The sequence below is a fragment of the Mustela erminea genome, chromosome 20 (assembly GCF_009829155.1).
Source record: "Mustela erminea isolate mMusErm1 chromosome 20, mMusErm1.Pri, whole genome shotgun sequence".
Taxonomy (NCBI): Eukaryota; Metazoa; Chordata; class Mammalia; order Carnivora; family Mustelidae; genus Mustela; species Mustela erminea.
The window spans coordinates 21,490,018-21,499,846 of record NC_045633.1 but is presented as its reverse complement, the minus strand read 5'-3'; the positions used below and the strand labels follow the sequence as shown (position 1 = coordinate 21,499,846).

Below are 9,829 nucleotides of genomic sequence, written 5' to 3'. Positions count from 1 at the left end.
TTTTCTGCTTAGGAAAGGGCCGGAGTGAGACCAGCTGGGGTTGAGAGCAGTGCTGCAAGGTGTCAGAGCTCTGGGGTTCTGCATGGGAGCTAACACAGCCCTCTCTGCATGTCCTGAGCAAACAGAACTCTGAAGTCCTCTCTGTCACTATCCAGTGTGACCCTGCGTTCCCGACTCTTCTCTTCTGCCCTGCCACACATACCGTACTTCTCAGGTACCTTTTTAGCTCTGGCCCTCCAGGAATGTCTATACCTATACCTTTCTTCCTTGGGCTCCTAAGATGATCTGTCTGTGGGAGGTAAGGTGTCAATGGTGGGTTTTTTGTCAGGTGATGCTGTGTGTGCTCCCAAGAAAAGCCAGCAACTCTGTGATTCTGTGGGGACTTGCAAGCCCACAAAGCCCATGTCTGGGGATTTTCCCAAGAGAAGAGCCAGAACTCACATTCAGACCATAGGGCCTTCAAAGGGAACCCAACTATTTTAAGGAAATGGTGAGATACAGTCTCAGATTGGAAATGAGAGAGGCAAGAAGGATCAAGGATGAGTTTGTCAGTGCCTGTGACGTCATAGGCGTGACCTTGTAGTTGTGTCAGGATCTGAATTGGGAACAGAGAGCTACTGAATTGGTGGGCAGGTGACAGGTTGAGACAGCTCAGTTCCAAATGTAGGCTTCACAGTTCCATCTGGTCCTTTCCTCAAAAGGCTCTTTCCGTGATAGCTCTGAGCAGGGTTATGTATGAAAGTCTGTGCTTGGGGCATTTGTGGTGGCTTTTTGTCACCAAGAAAGAGTGTCTGATCTTAATGTCGTCTGATAAGAAATTTTTTTTCTTTTTTTTTTAAGATTTTATTTATTTATTTGACAGAGAGAGATCACAAGTAGGCAGAGAGGCAGGCAGAGAGAGAGAGAGAGAGAGAGAGAGCGAGAAGCAGGCTCCCTGCCGAGTAGAGAGCCGGACGCAGGACTCAATCCCAGGACCCTGAGATCATGACCTGAGCCGAAGGCAGCGGCTCAACCCACTGAGCCACCCAGGCACCCTGATAAGAAAGTTTTCTGAATACCTTTCTGGGAGCTAGTTCAGCAGGGAAAGCATGGACAGGGGGATCTAGCAGAAGACACTACCTAGAGGAAGGGGTGTGTGGGATAAATCTCTACTTAGAAGACCCCATTTAGACTTGTCAAGGCTTGTCAGTGGAAAAAGAAGGAACATACAGGTGCAATGATTGAGAGCCTAGCTTGTAGGAGAGGCTAGGAAGCCAAGGTGAGAGGGAGACTGGGTGAGTAAGGCCCCATTGTGCTTGGCCAACCCCAAAAACCACAATGAGTAAGGCAGCCCATGTGGGATATGTCTCCTTACTGTGTCTGAGTATGAAGTCTTGACCCTAAAGCCAGTCCAACCAGGGATTCCAGTGGACAATCCTTATTGCTAAGCATGGATGCGCTCCAGTAGGTGGATGGTAATGGGTACTGTGTAAGCATGCTTCTACCAAATAAGAGCTCTCCTTTGGCCGTTTCAAGCTGGAGGCTGTAAAATCTTGTTAGGCGCCATGTCTTATCTCTGCTGTACTACGTAGCTTTTACTCTGGTGCCAGGCACAGTGGCATATCTGGGAGGGTTGGTGGTAGTGGGTATGACATGCATCCTAAGCGATGCCTGCATATTCAGGGCAGGCCCAGACCTCTGGCCCCTGGAACCACAAGACTAGTCTGGTGGTAGTAACATGCAGTAGAAGGTGTGTCCCCTGAGGTCCCACAGAAAGGGCTGACCAGATTGCAGGAGTGAAAGACTAAAGTAAATTAACATTTTGGAATTGACTGAACCCAAATTCAAAATCCAGCTCCGTCACTGAATCTCTGACCACATCACCTAACCTATGATAGCACTGTGTATCGAGCCTCCCAGGAAACCCAGACTTTACTTGCAGTACTCCGTAAATCACAGACTTCTGCAAAAATTCCAGAGGAGTCACTAGAATGGCCAAGTCCATGGAGCATATCTGAGCCACTGCCTCCATCTGCCACAACAGGGTTGGCTGCACTAAGTTCATGTTTGGAGGCCTGACCCCTGCCACAGGGACGTAGGTTACCTGCTAAGGTTCTGTGTTCTTCACAAGTAAAGATCTCTCCGTCCTCACTCTCTGCCAGGAAACTAGATAAGGATGAGTACCAAGACTGGAGATGGGAGCAAAAACAGGGAATGCAGAGATTGGCACGTGATGAGGTCAGTGGAGAAGTGTGCATGCTCCTGCCCAGGGTCCCAGTATTCCCCAGCCGGTTCCTGCACTGGCTGGTAGGGTAGTCCCCTCCCAGGAGAGGCCGAGAAGAGGTGGCCAGGGGAAAGGAAAGTTGGAGTCGGGCAGCTGGAGGGATCCAGCTCCCCTTTCAGCTGCGAGCACCCAACTGCCATCTTAGACTGAGGAACCACAACAGATATCTGTGAAGGTGGGGAGGGTGACCTGTGGCTTTGGCTGTCATCTTTGGGTTGTGAGAATCTTGAGGATCTTGCCCGCAGGAGTGGTTAGTAAATCACAAGTGCCCACTGAGATTCTATCAATTAGTTAAAATGTTTCCGTGAGGGAGGAAAGTACAGAAACCATTTGGTGAGTGCCAGGATTTCATACACAGGAGGGAAAACCGGCTTCTTAATAGACACGTGAAGGGCTGAACCAAACCAGGAGGCTGTTCTGTACCGGAGAAGAGAGCTGTAGGCCTGAAGGTGTTCCCTGCTATGCACCTACTTCAGATTCCTCCTCCAGGGGCCAGTGCAGTGGTGAGGCTGTGGGAGTCCATGGGAGGTAGGCAGCAAGGGACCCGACACTGTGAGCGCAGGGAGCAGCTAGTCCCCATGGGGTGGGGGGAACGCAGTGAAAGGTTGGATTAATCAGGACTTGGAAGAGAGGCCCTGCAGAGCTGGGTCCCATCTTGGGGTTTTGGATCCGGTGGTGCTGTCCGACTGGTGCTTGTGTTCCTCTAGGTCTGGTGAGGTGATTCTGGAAGATGGGGTGTCCGCTTCATTGACGGTGTTGTATGCGGCTGCTAAAGAACCTGGTATAGCAGAGAACGAGGAAATACCAAATATTTCCTGAAGGAATGAATAAATGAATGTGCTCTCCAGTTCCTACCTGTCTCCTCCAGACCATACAGGGCAGCTGACAGGCGAGCGCTGGGTTCTTCCTTTCTCTGCCCGGCAGACTGGGGCATGAAGCAGTTTGGAGCAGGGAGGCAGCCCCACTTCCAACAAGGCAAGCAGTCAGCAGTTGCCCCCAACTCCCTGGCAGCACCCGGGAGTGGGAGGAGCCTGCTGGAGAGGCTGCCTGGGTGCGTCCCTTCCTTGTTGTTTCCACTGACTTCTGCAGGTTCCCTCATTAAGCAAATCCACCTCCTTGACCAGGTATGCAAAGCCCTTCCCTGCGGATCCAGCCTGGGCTCTGTCTCTCTTCCCCAACATGATGTCCGGTGAAGTCAGCTGTCCCGGGACAGGTCACAGTGAAACCCACCTGTTTGCCTTCACCCAGGCTCTGGAAAGATGCCACTTTTTCCCTCTGTGTAGAGCAGTGTTGCGCCTGGGGCTCTGGGAACCAACCAGCATAGGCTGTCGTGGGGGTCCTGCTCGGGAACGGTATGTGCAGGGAAATGTGGGTGCCTGGGCAAGGCTCAACTGGAGGAGACACTGACATGGATTCTTAGGACTTGCCTGCCTTCTCTTTCTTCCCTAAAACTAAAACTTTCCTTTATTGTTTTGAAGAAAAAAATTGTTCTTGCTTAATTCCTCAGAAAGACTGAAGCAGCCACCATGACACTTGCTTTCACCGTAATTCGAGAAAGTACTAACAGCTTGTGTGCACAGGCCAGGAACCAGGCGACATGCCCATCTCTGACCACGTTTAATCCGTGGAAATTTCACAGGTTAAATCTCTCTTCAGAAAAACAGGTTATAGGTTATTTCTTAGTACTCCACAACGCAGATCATTCCTCCTGGACCCGTTTTCCTTACACCTCTGATGTCCCCCCCCCCCCCGCCCCGTGAGCATGCAGCCCACCTCCGACCCAATTCTGCTGCTCCCCTCTATGTCCTCCTGTGCCGACACAGGCTCTTGAGGCTGTTCAGGCACTTGTGGACCTCTGCATGAGGATAAAGTTTTTTATTCTTTTCTTTTTCTTAAGGTTTTCTTTATTTCAGAGAGAAAGAGGGCACAAGCATGGAGGCAGGTGGCAGAGGCAGAGGGAGAAGCACACTCCCTACTGATCAGGGAGCCCTACACAGGCCTTGATCCCAGGACCCCGGGATAATGACCTGAGCCAAAGGCAGACCCTTAACTGACTGAGCCACCCAGGTCCCCAAGGATAAAGTCTCTAATCAAGAAAATTAGCATCAAAAGCCGAGAGAGCACAGGGGGAGACGCCATTATTTTCATTAGAAATAGTAATGTTTATAAACCTATAGAAACCATTAAATGTAACACAAGAAACCAAGAACCTCGGTGGGCGTGATACAGAGGAGAAATCTTAGAAAGAGGAACCCAGATGGCACACCTGCTCTGAGATTAAGTCACTTAGAGTAGTGGTACCCTGTGACTTAAGCTGTCCCTCCTGCTTTACTCTCTTTTCTGGGTGACTGGCGGACAGAGCAGTGACCTACTCTGAGGTAGACATGGCAAAGAGCAGGTGCCTAGAGGTCATTATTGGATTAGGATTCATCAAGGCCATTCCCTTTCAGATGTGCTTCCCATGAGCAGGGAAAAGGTCTTCTCTGACCTGCCCCAGAAACCGTTCCCAGGCCTCTAGCCACCCATTCTCTCTCCAGGACAAGGTTACCCTTGTTTCCTGGCAGGACTGTGGATCTGTGTGGAAGTCCACGGTGACACAGGACTGTGGGTCACAGGCGCGCCTAGGAAGAGAGCTGGGCACATGTACTCGGATTCCTGTCCCTGCTGTGGTTCTTGAGATCCGCTTGTAAATCTCCTGCCAAGCCAGGGACTCGATCACAGAAGCCTCCACAAGCCGATAGATGCTTCGGAAGACTCACACTAGGGGACTGATGTGTTGGTTTTCCTGTATGCTCATAACATGTGTCCCTTTTGGGGGTGTGCATGTGTCTTCTCTGTGTGCCCCTGATGGGGGGTGAGAACAGGGTTCTTGGGGATGCTTTTCTCACACCGAGAGCACTTGTAGGGCTTCTCCCCAGTGTGCGTCTTCTGCTGGGCATGGACGAGGGAGCTGTTGTTGAAGATTTTCCCACATGGGCACAGGGCTGGGGGCTCCGCCCGCTGTGGACTCACCAGTGAGCACTGAACTGGGAGCTGTTGTTGCATCTCTTCCCACAGACGGTGCACTGATAAGGCTTCTCCCCGGTGTGGTCCTCTGGTGGACAATGAGGCTGGAGCTCTGTTTGAAGCTTTTCCCACATTCCCCGCAGCCACAGAGGCACTATGGCTACCACTCTCTCCACTGTGTGCGTCCTTAGGTGCACAGAGAGCTTGGAGCCCTCACTGAAGCCTTTCCCGCATTCGCCGCACTCTTGAGGCTCCTCTCCTGTGTGGACTCTGGTGCCGAATGAGGTAGGAACCTCGGTTAAAGCTTCTCCCACACTGCTGGCACTTAAATGTTTTTCCCAGTTCGGGGAGTGGCTGGGGGCGACAGGGAAAGCCCTGAGAGTCGTCTCCCCCGCTCAGGAGACGTGCACAGGCCTTCTCCCTGGCCCAGGATGCCTGCTGCCTCCTGTCCTGGGACAGGGGTCTCCCGCCCTCTCCCCTGGAGAACATGCATGTTGCCCTCCTGGCTCAGGCTCACCCTTCTGGTCTCTTCTGGGCTCAGGGTTTTCCCTAGACTTTCTCCACACGGCCTTCCTCACTTCTGCTTGCCCCGAGTCATCCGTTTTCTTATTCTCTCTTTTAGCGTGTGTGTGTGTGTGTGTTTTATGTCAAGACCTGAGGGAACAGAAAGACCTGGGGCTATGAAGAAAGAACAGGACAACGAGGAAAGTCGCAGTTAAAGCACCATAAGGGGGCGCCTGGGTGGCTCAGTGGGTTAAGCCGCTGCCTTCGGCTCAGGTCATGATCTCAGAGTCCTGGGATCGAGTCCCGCATCGGGCTCTCTGCTCAGCAGAGAGCCTGCTTCCCTCTCTCTCTTTCTGCCTGCCTCTCCATCTACTTGTGATTTCTGTCAAATAAATAAATAAAAATCTTTTAAAAAAAAAAAAAGCACCATAAGGGACAAATACGTAAATGGAATTTTTTTTTTTTAAGATTTTATTTATTTGACAGATGGAGATCTCAGGTAGGCAGAGAGGCAGGCAGAGAGAGAGGGGGAAGCAGGCTCCCTGTTGAGCAGAGATTCCGATGCGGGGCTCGATCCCAGGACCCTGAGATCATGACGTGAGGCAAAGGCAGAGGCTTTAACCCACTGAGCCACCCAGGTGCCCCTGTAAATGGAATTCTTCATGGGATTCAGCCTTGTGCTAAGTAACAGTCTAAGTGCATTTTCCAGTTTACTATGCTCACGGTCCAAACCCTGTGGTCGTGAGGAAAAAACCTGGAGATCCCATGTACTGTTCTATGCTGTCTTTTTTTTTTTAAGTTATTATTTATGAGAGAGAGAAAGCAAGTTATGTACACTGGCGAGGGAATGGGACAAACAGGTTCCACACTGAGCAGGGAGCTCGACATGGGGCTCAATCCTAGGACCCTGGGAACATGACCTGAGCTGAAGGCAGATGCTCAACCAGCTGAGCCACCCAGATACCCCCTAAATGTAATTTCTCCCAGGATTCAGCTTTTTGCTAAATACTAGCCTAGTTTCATTCTCTGATTTTAGTATTTACAAACTCTTAACCCTGGTCTCACAGGAAAATCACCCCTAGATGCCGCTACTGTCCTATAGTACCCCTCTTTTTCATAGATTTTATTTATTTATTTTTGACACAGAGACAGCGTCTGTGCACAAGTAGGCAGAGCAGCAAGCAGGGGGAGAGGGAGAAGTACGTCCCCGTTGAGCAGAGATCCTGATGCGGGACTCGATCCCAGGACCCCAGGATCAGGACAGGAGCCGAGGCACACGCTTAACTGACTGAGCCACCCCGGCGCACCTATACTGTCTCTTTTTGGATGTTCAGACACGGTGACCCATCTGAGGACAAGAGGCCAGCTCTGTTTGTGCCAGTCTGTCCCCAGGTCTCCCCTCCACTGTCAAAGGCCTCGCCCCCAGCAGCTAAGTAGCAACAGGCTGCCCTGAGCTCGGCGGAAACGAGGGGAAAGCGTGCTGCGGGGACGCGGCCAACACACACCGGGGTCAGGACAGGAGGGCGTTGCTGGAGCAGGAGGGAAGGGGAGAGAGTCCGGGCTGGAGGCCCACAGTGGTCTGAGGAAGCCAAGGACTGGAGCTGTAACGCCATGTGCTCCGTGAGAGAGGCCAGCGCAGGCGGACCTGGGCTGCAGAGGGGACAGGGAAAAGCCGCAACGCTGAGTGCCAGCCTCTCTGGCTTGTACCGAGCCATCTGTCGGGGCTGTGGGCTCGCAGCAGTGGAGGCAGCGCCCTCTTGATGGCAGAGTGCCAGCCTCTGCGGGGACTTCCCTGTCCCCTGGCTATCAGAGCCAAGAGTCCTACCTACTCCATATGGGAACAAGATCAGCAGGTCCCATCTCCTACCTTCCCGGCCAGTTTCCTGGAAGTCCCCTTCATCCCCGGCCACGCCGTCCGCCCAGGACCCTTCTCCAGTTGCTGTGGGCTTCCCGTTCTGCCGACTCAGCTCTCCGGATTCCGCAGCCCTTCCTTCGTGGCTGGGAACAGCACGGCTCGCCACCTTGGGTGCAGAGGCCCAGGAACTTGACCGGGCATCCAATGCCTCATGAAGGACACAAAGCTCCAGCACACGGCCCGCCCTCACCTCCCAGCACCTCGACCGCAGGCTGCTGAACTTGGCACGGGACAGCTCTGGGGCCAGCAGAACGCCCTGCTCCCAGAGACATCCTGCCACCGCCCTGTAGGTCTTGCTGTGCTGACAAGTCCGAGTTCCTCATGAAGGGTCCCAGAGGATGGCCAGGAGGGTCTCGATCTCCTGTCACAAACGCATACACTTGGGCCCCACCTGCACCCACTGTATCTGAAGCTGGGGATGTGCTTGAACACGCCCCCTAGCAGAGTCTCAGAGCACCAGAGTGGGGACCACGGCCATAGCCAGTGGCCTCTGTGTGGTGAGAAGCTCCTTCCAGCAGATTGTTGGTATAATAGCTGTTTATTTAAAAAAACAAAAACAAAAAACAACGAATTGCTTCATTCTAAAGCTGTATATGCAAATTACAGAAAAAAACATGTTTCATACGGGGTGGGGGGTAGGCTTTAAGCCCCACCACCCAAAGATGACCCTCGTCCTCCTAAAAATACCACAGTAACTCAAGCCTTTCATTTCCCCCAGGCCAGCATAATATATACTGTCCCAGAAATCCATCTGCAGGAATTCTAGTATGGAAGTGGTTCATTCTGTGAACGTATTAACAGAACTTCAGGGAACACACACAAGTCTGATCGGGAGGAGCTTCCAGTGCGAGGGATCTAAGCCTGAAGCCAGGGTGAGCAGCAGGAGCGAGCCTTGGCACGCGGTAAGTCCTGCCCCTTCACATTCAACCCCACAGCCTCAGCAACCACATACCGGAGGGCAGGGACGTTCCCAGGGATTCTAAGAAAGTAAATACTGAGATTTATAATGATACACTGATTGTTTCATCTGCTTAGAAACACTACTGCAGATACACTTGTTCGACAATTTTCTGTTTCACATAAACAGCATGAACAGGTCATGTTTTTCTGTAGGACTTGAATTAAATAAAGAGCTGGCTTTTAAAAGGGAGTAGGTGTGCCCGGCTGTCTTCAGTCAGAAGAGCATATGACTTGATCTTGTGGTTGTGCGTTCGAGCCTCGTATCAGGTGTCGAGATTACTTACATAAGTAAGATTTCTTTTTTTTAAAATTTTATTTATTTATTTGACAGAGATGACAAGTAGGCAGAGAGGCAGGCAGAGAGAGAGGGGGAAGCAGGCTCCCTGCTGAGCAGAGAGTCTGATGTGGGGCTCTATCCCAGGACGCTGAGATCATGACCTGAGCTGAAGACAGAGGCTTAAACCACTGAAGCACCCAGGTGCCCCCATAAGTAAGATTTTAAAAATAAAAGTTACTGAGCCCACTACAATGGAAGCTTTCAACTCAGCATAAAAGGCAGCATAGCATGGCTGTGGGTACTCCTGAAATGTATGCAGCCACAGTGCTGGGCTGGAAGAGATGGACGAAGACAGAGCCTTGGTCTGTCCCTGCAGTGGATTATTCAGACATGAAATGGAACTAAGTACTGATACAGCCTTGAAACCTGCTCCGTGAGAGAGGGTCAGCAAGGAAAGTCACGTGTCGTAGGATACCTTTCTGAGTAATCACAGAAAATGTAAATCGAAAGAGAGAATGAGTGACTTCCTAACTGATGCAGCATTTCCTTTTTGGGGGTGAAAATGTTTTGGAACTGGATAGAGGTCATGATTTTTTATTTATTTACTTTTTAAGATTTATTTATTTACTTGACAGAGAGAGCGCACGCAGAGACAGGCAGGGGTGGGGAGAAGTAGGCTCCCTGCTGAGCAGAGGGCTCAATCCCAGGACCCTGAGATCATGACCTGAGCCAAAGGCAGAGGCTTAAACCCACTGAGCCATCCAGGCACCCTGATTTTTTTTTTTTTAAAGATATTTATTCATTTGTCAGAGCACAAGCGGGTGGAGAGGCAGAGAGAGAATCAGGCTGCCCACTGAGCAGGAAGCCCGATGCAGGGCTCCATCCCAAGCCTGGAATCATGACC

The 9,829-nt window shown here is 51.5% G+C and overlaps 1 protein-coding gene across 2 annotated transcripts in view; it reads left to right on the top strand.

The window, feature by feature from the left end:
- Positions 1 to 3,110, top strand: part of ZNF75A (zinc finger protein 75a) — a 28,278-nt gene extending 25,168 nt beyond the window's left edge. The window contains exons 10-11 of one of the 2 annotated variants that reach the window (XM_032327932.1): positions 13 to 214; positions 2,971 to 3,110. The gene's annotated coding sequence lies outside the window, so the exon portion shown is untranslated. The remainder of the gene's footprint in view (positions 1 to 12; positions 215 to 2,970) is intronic. The other variant, XM_032327933.1, reaches the window with a different exon arrangement.
- The last annotated feature ends 6,719 nt before the right edge of the window (positions 3,111 to 9,829 follow it).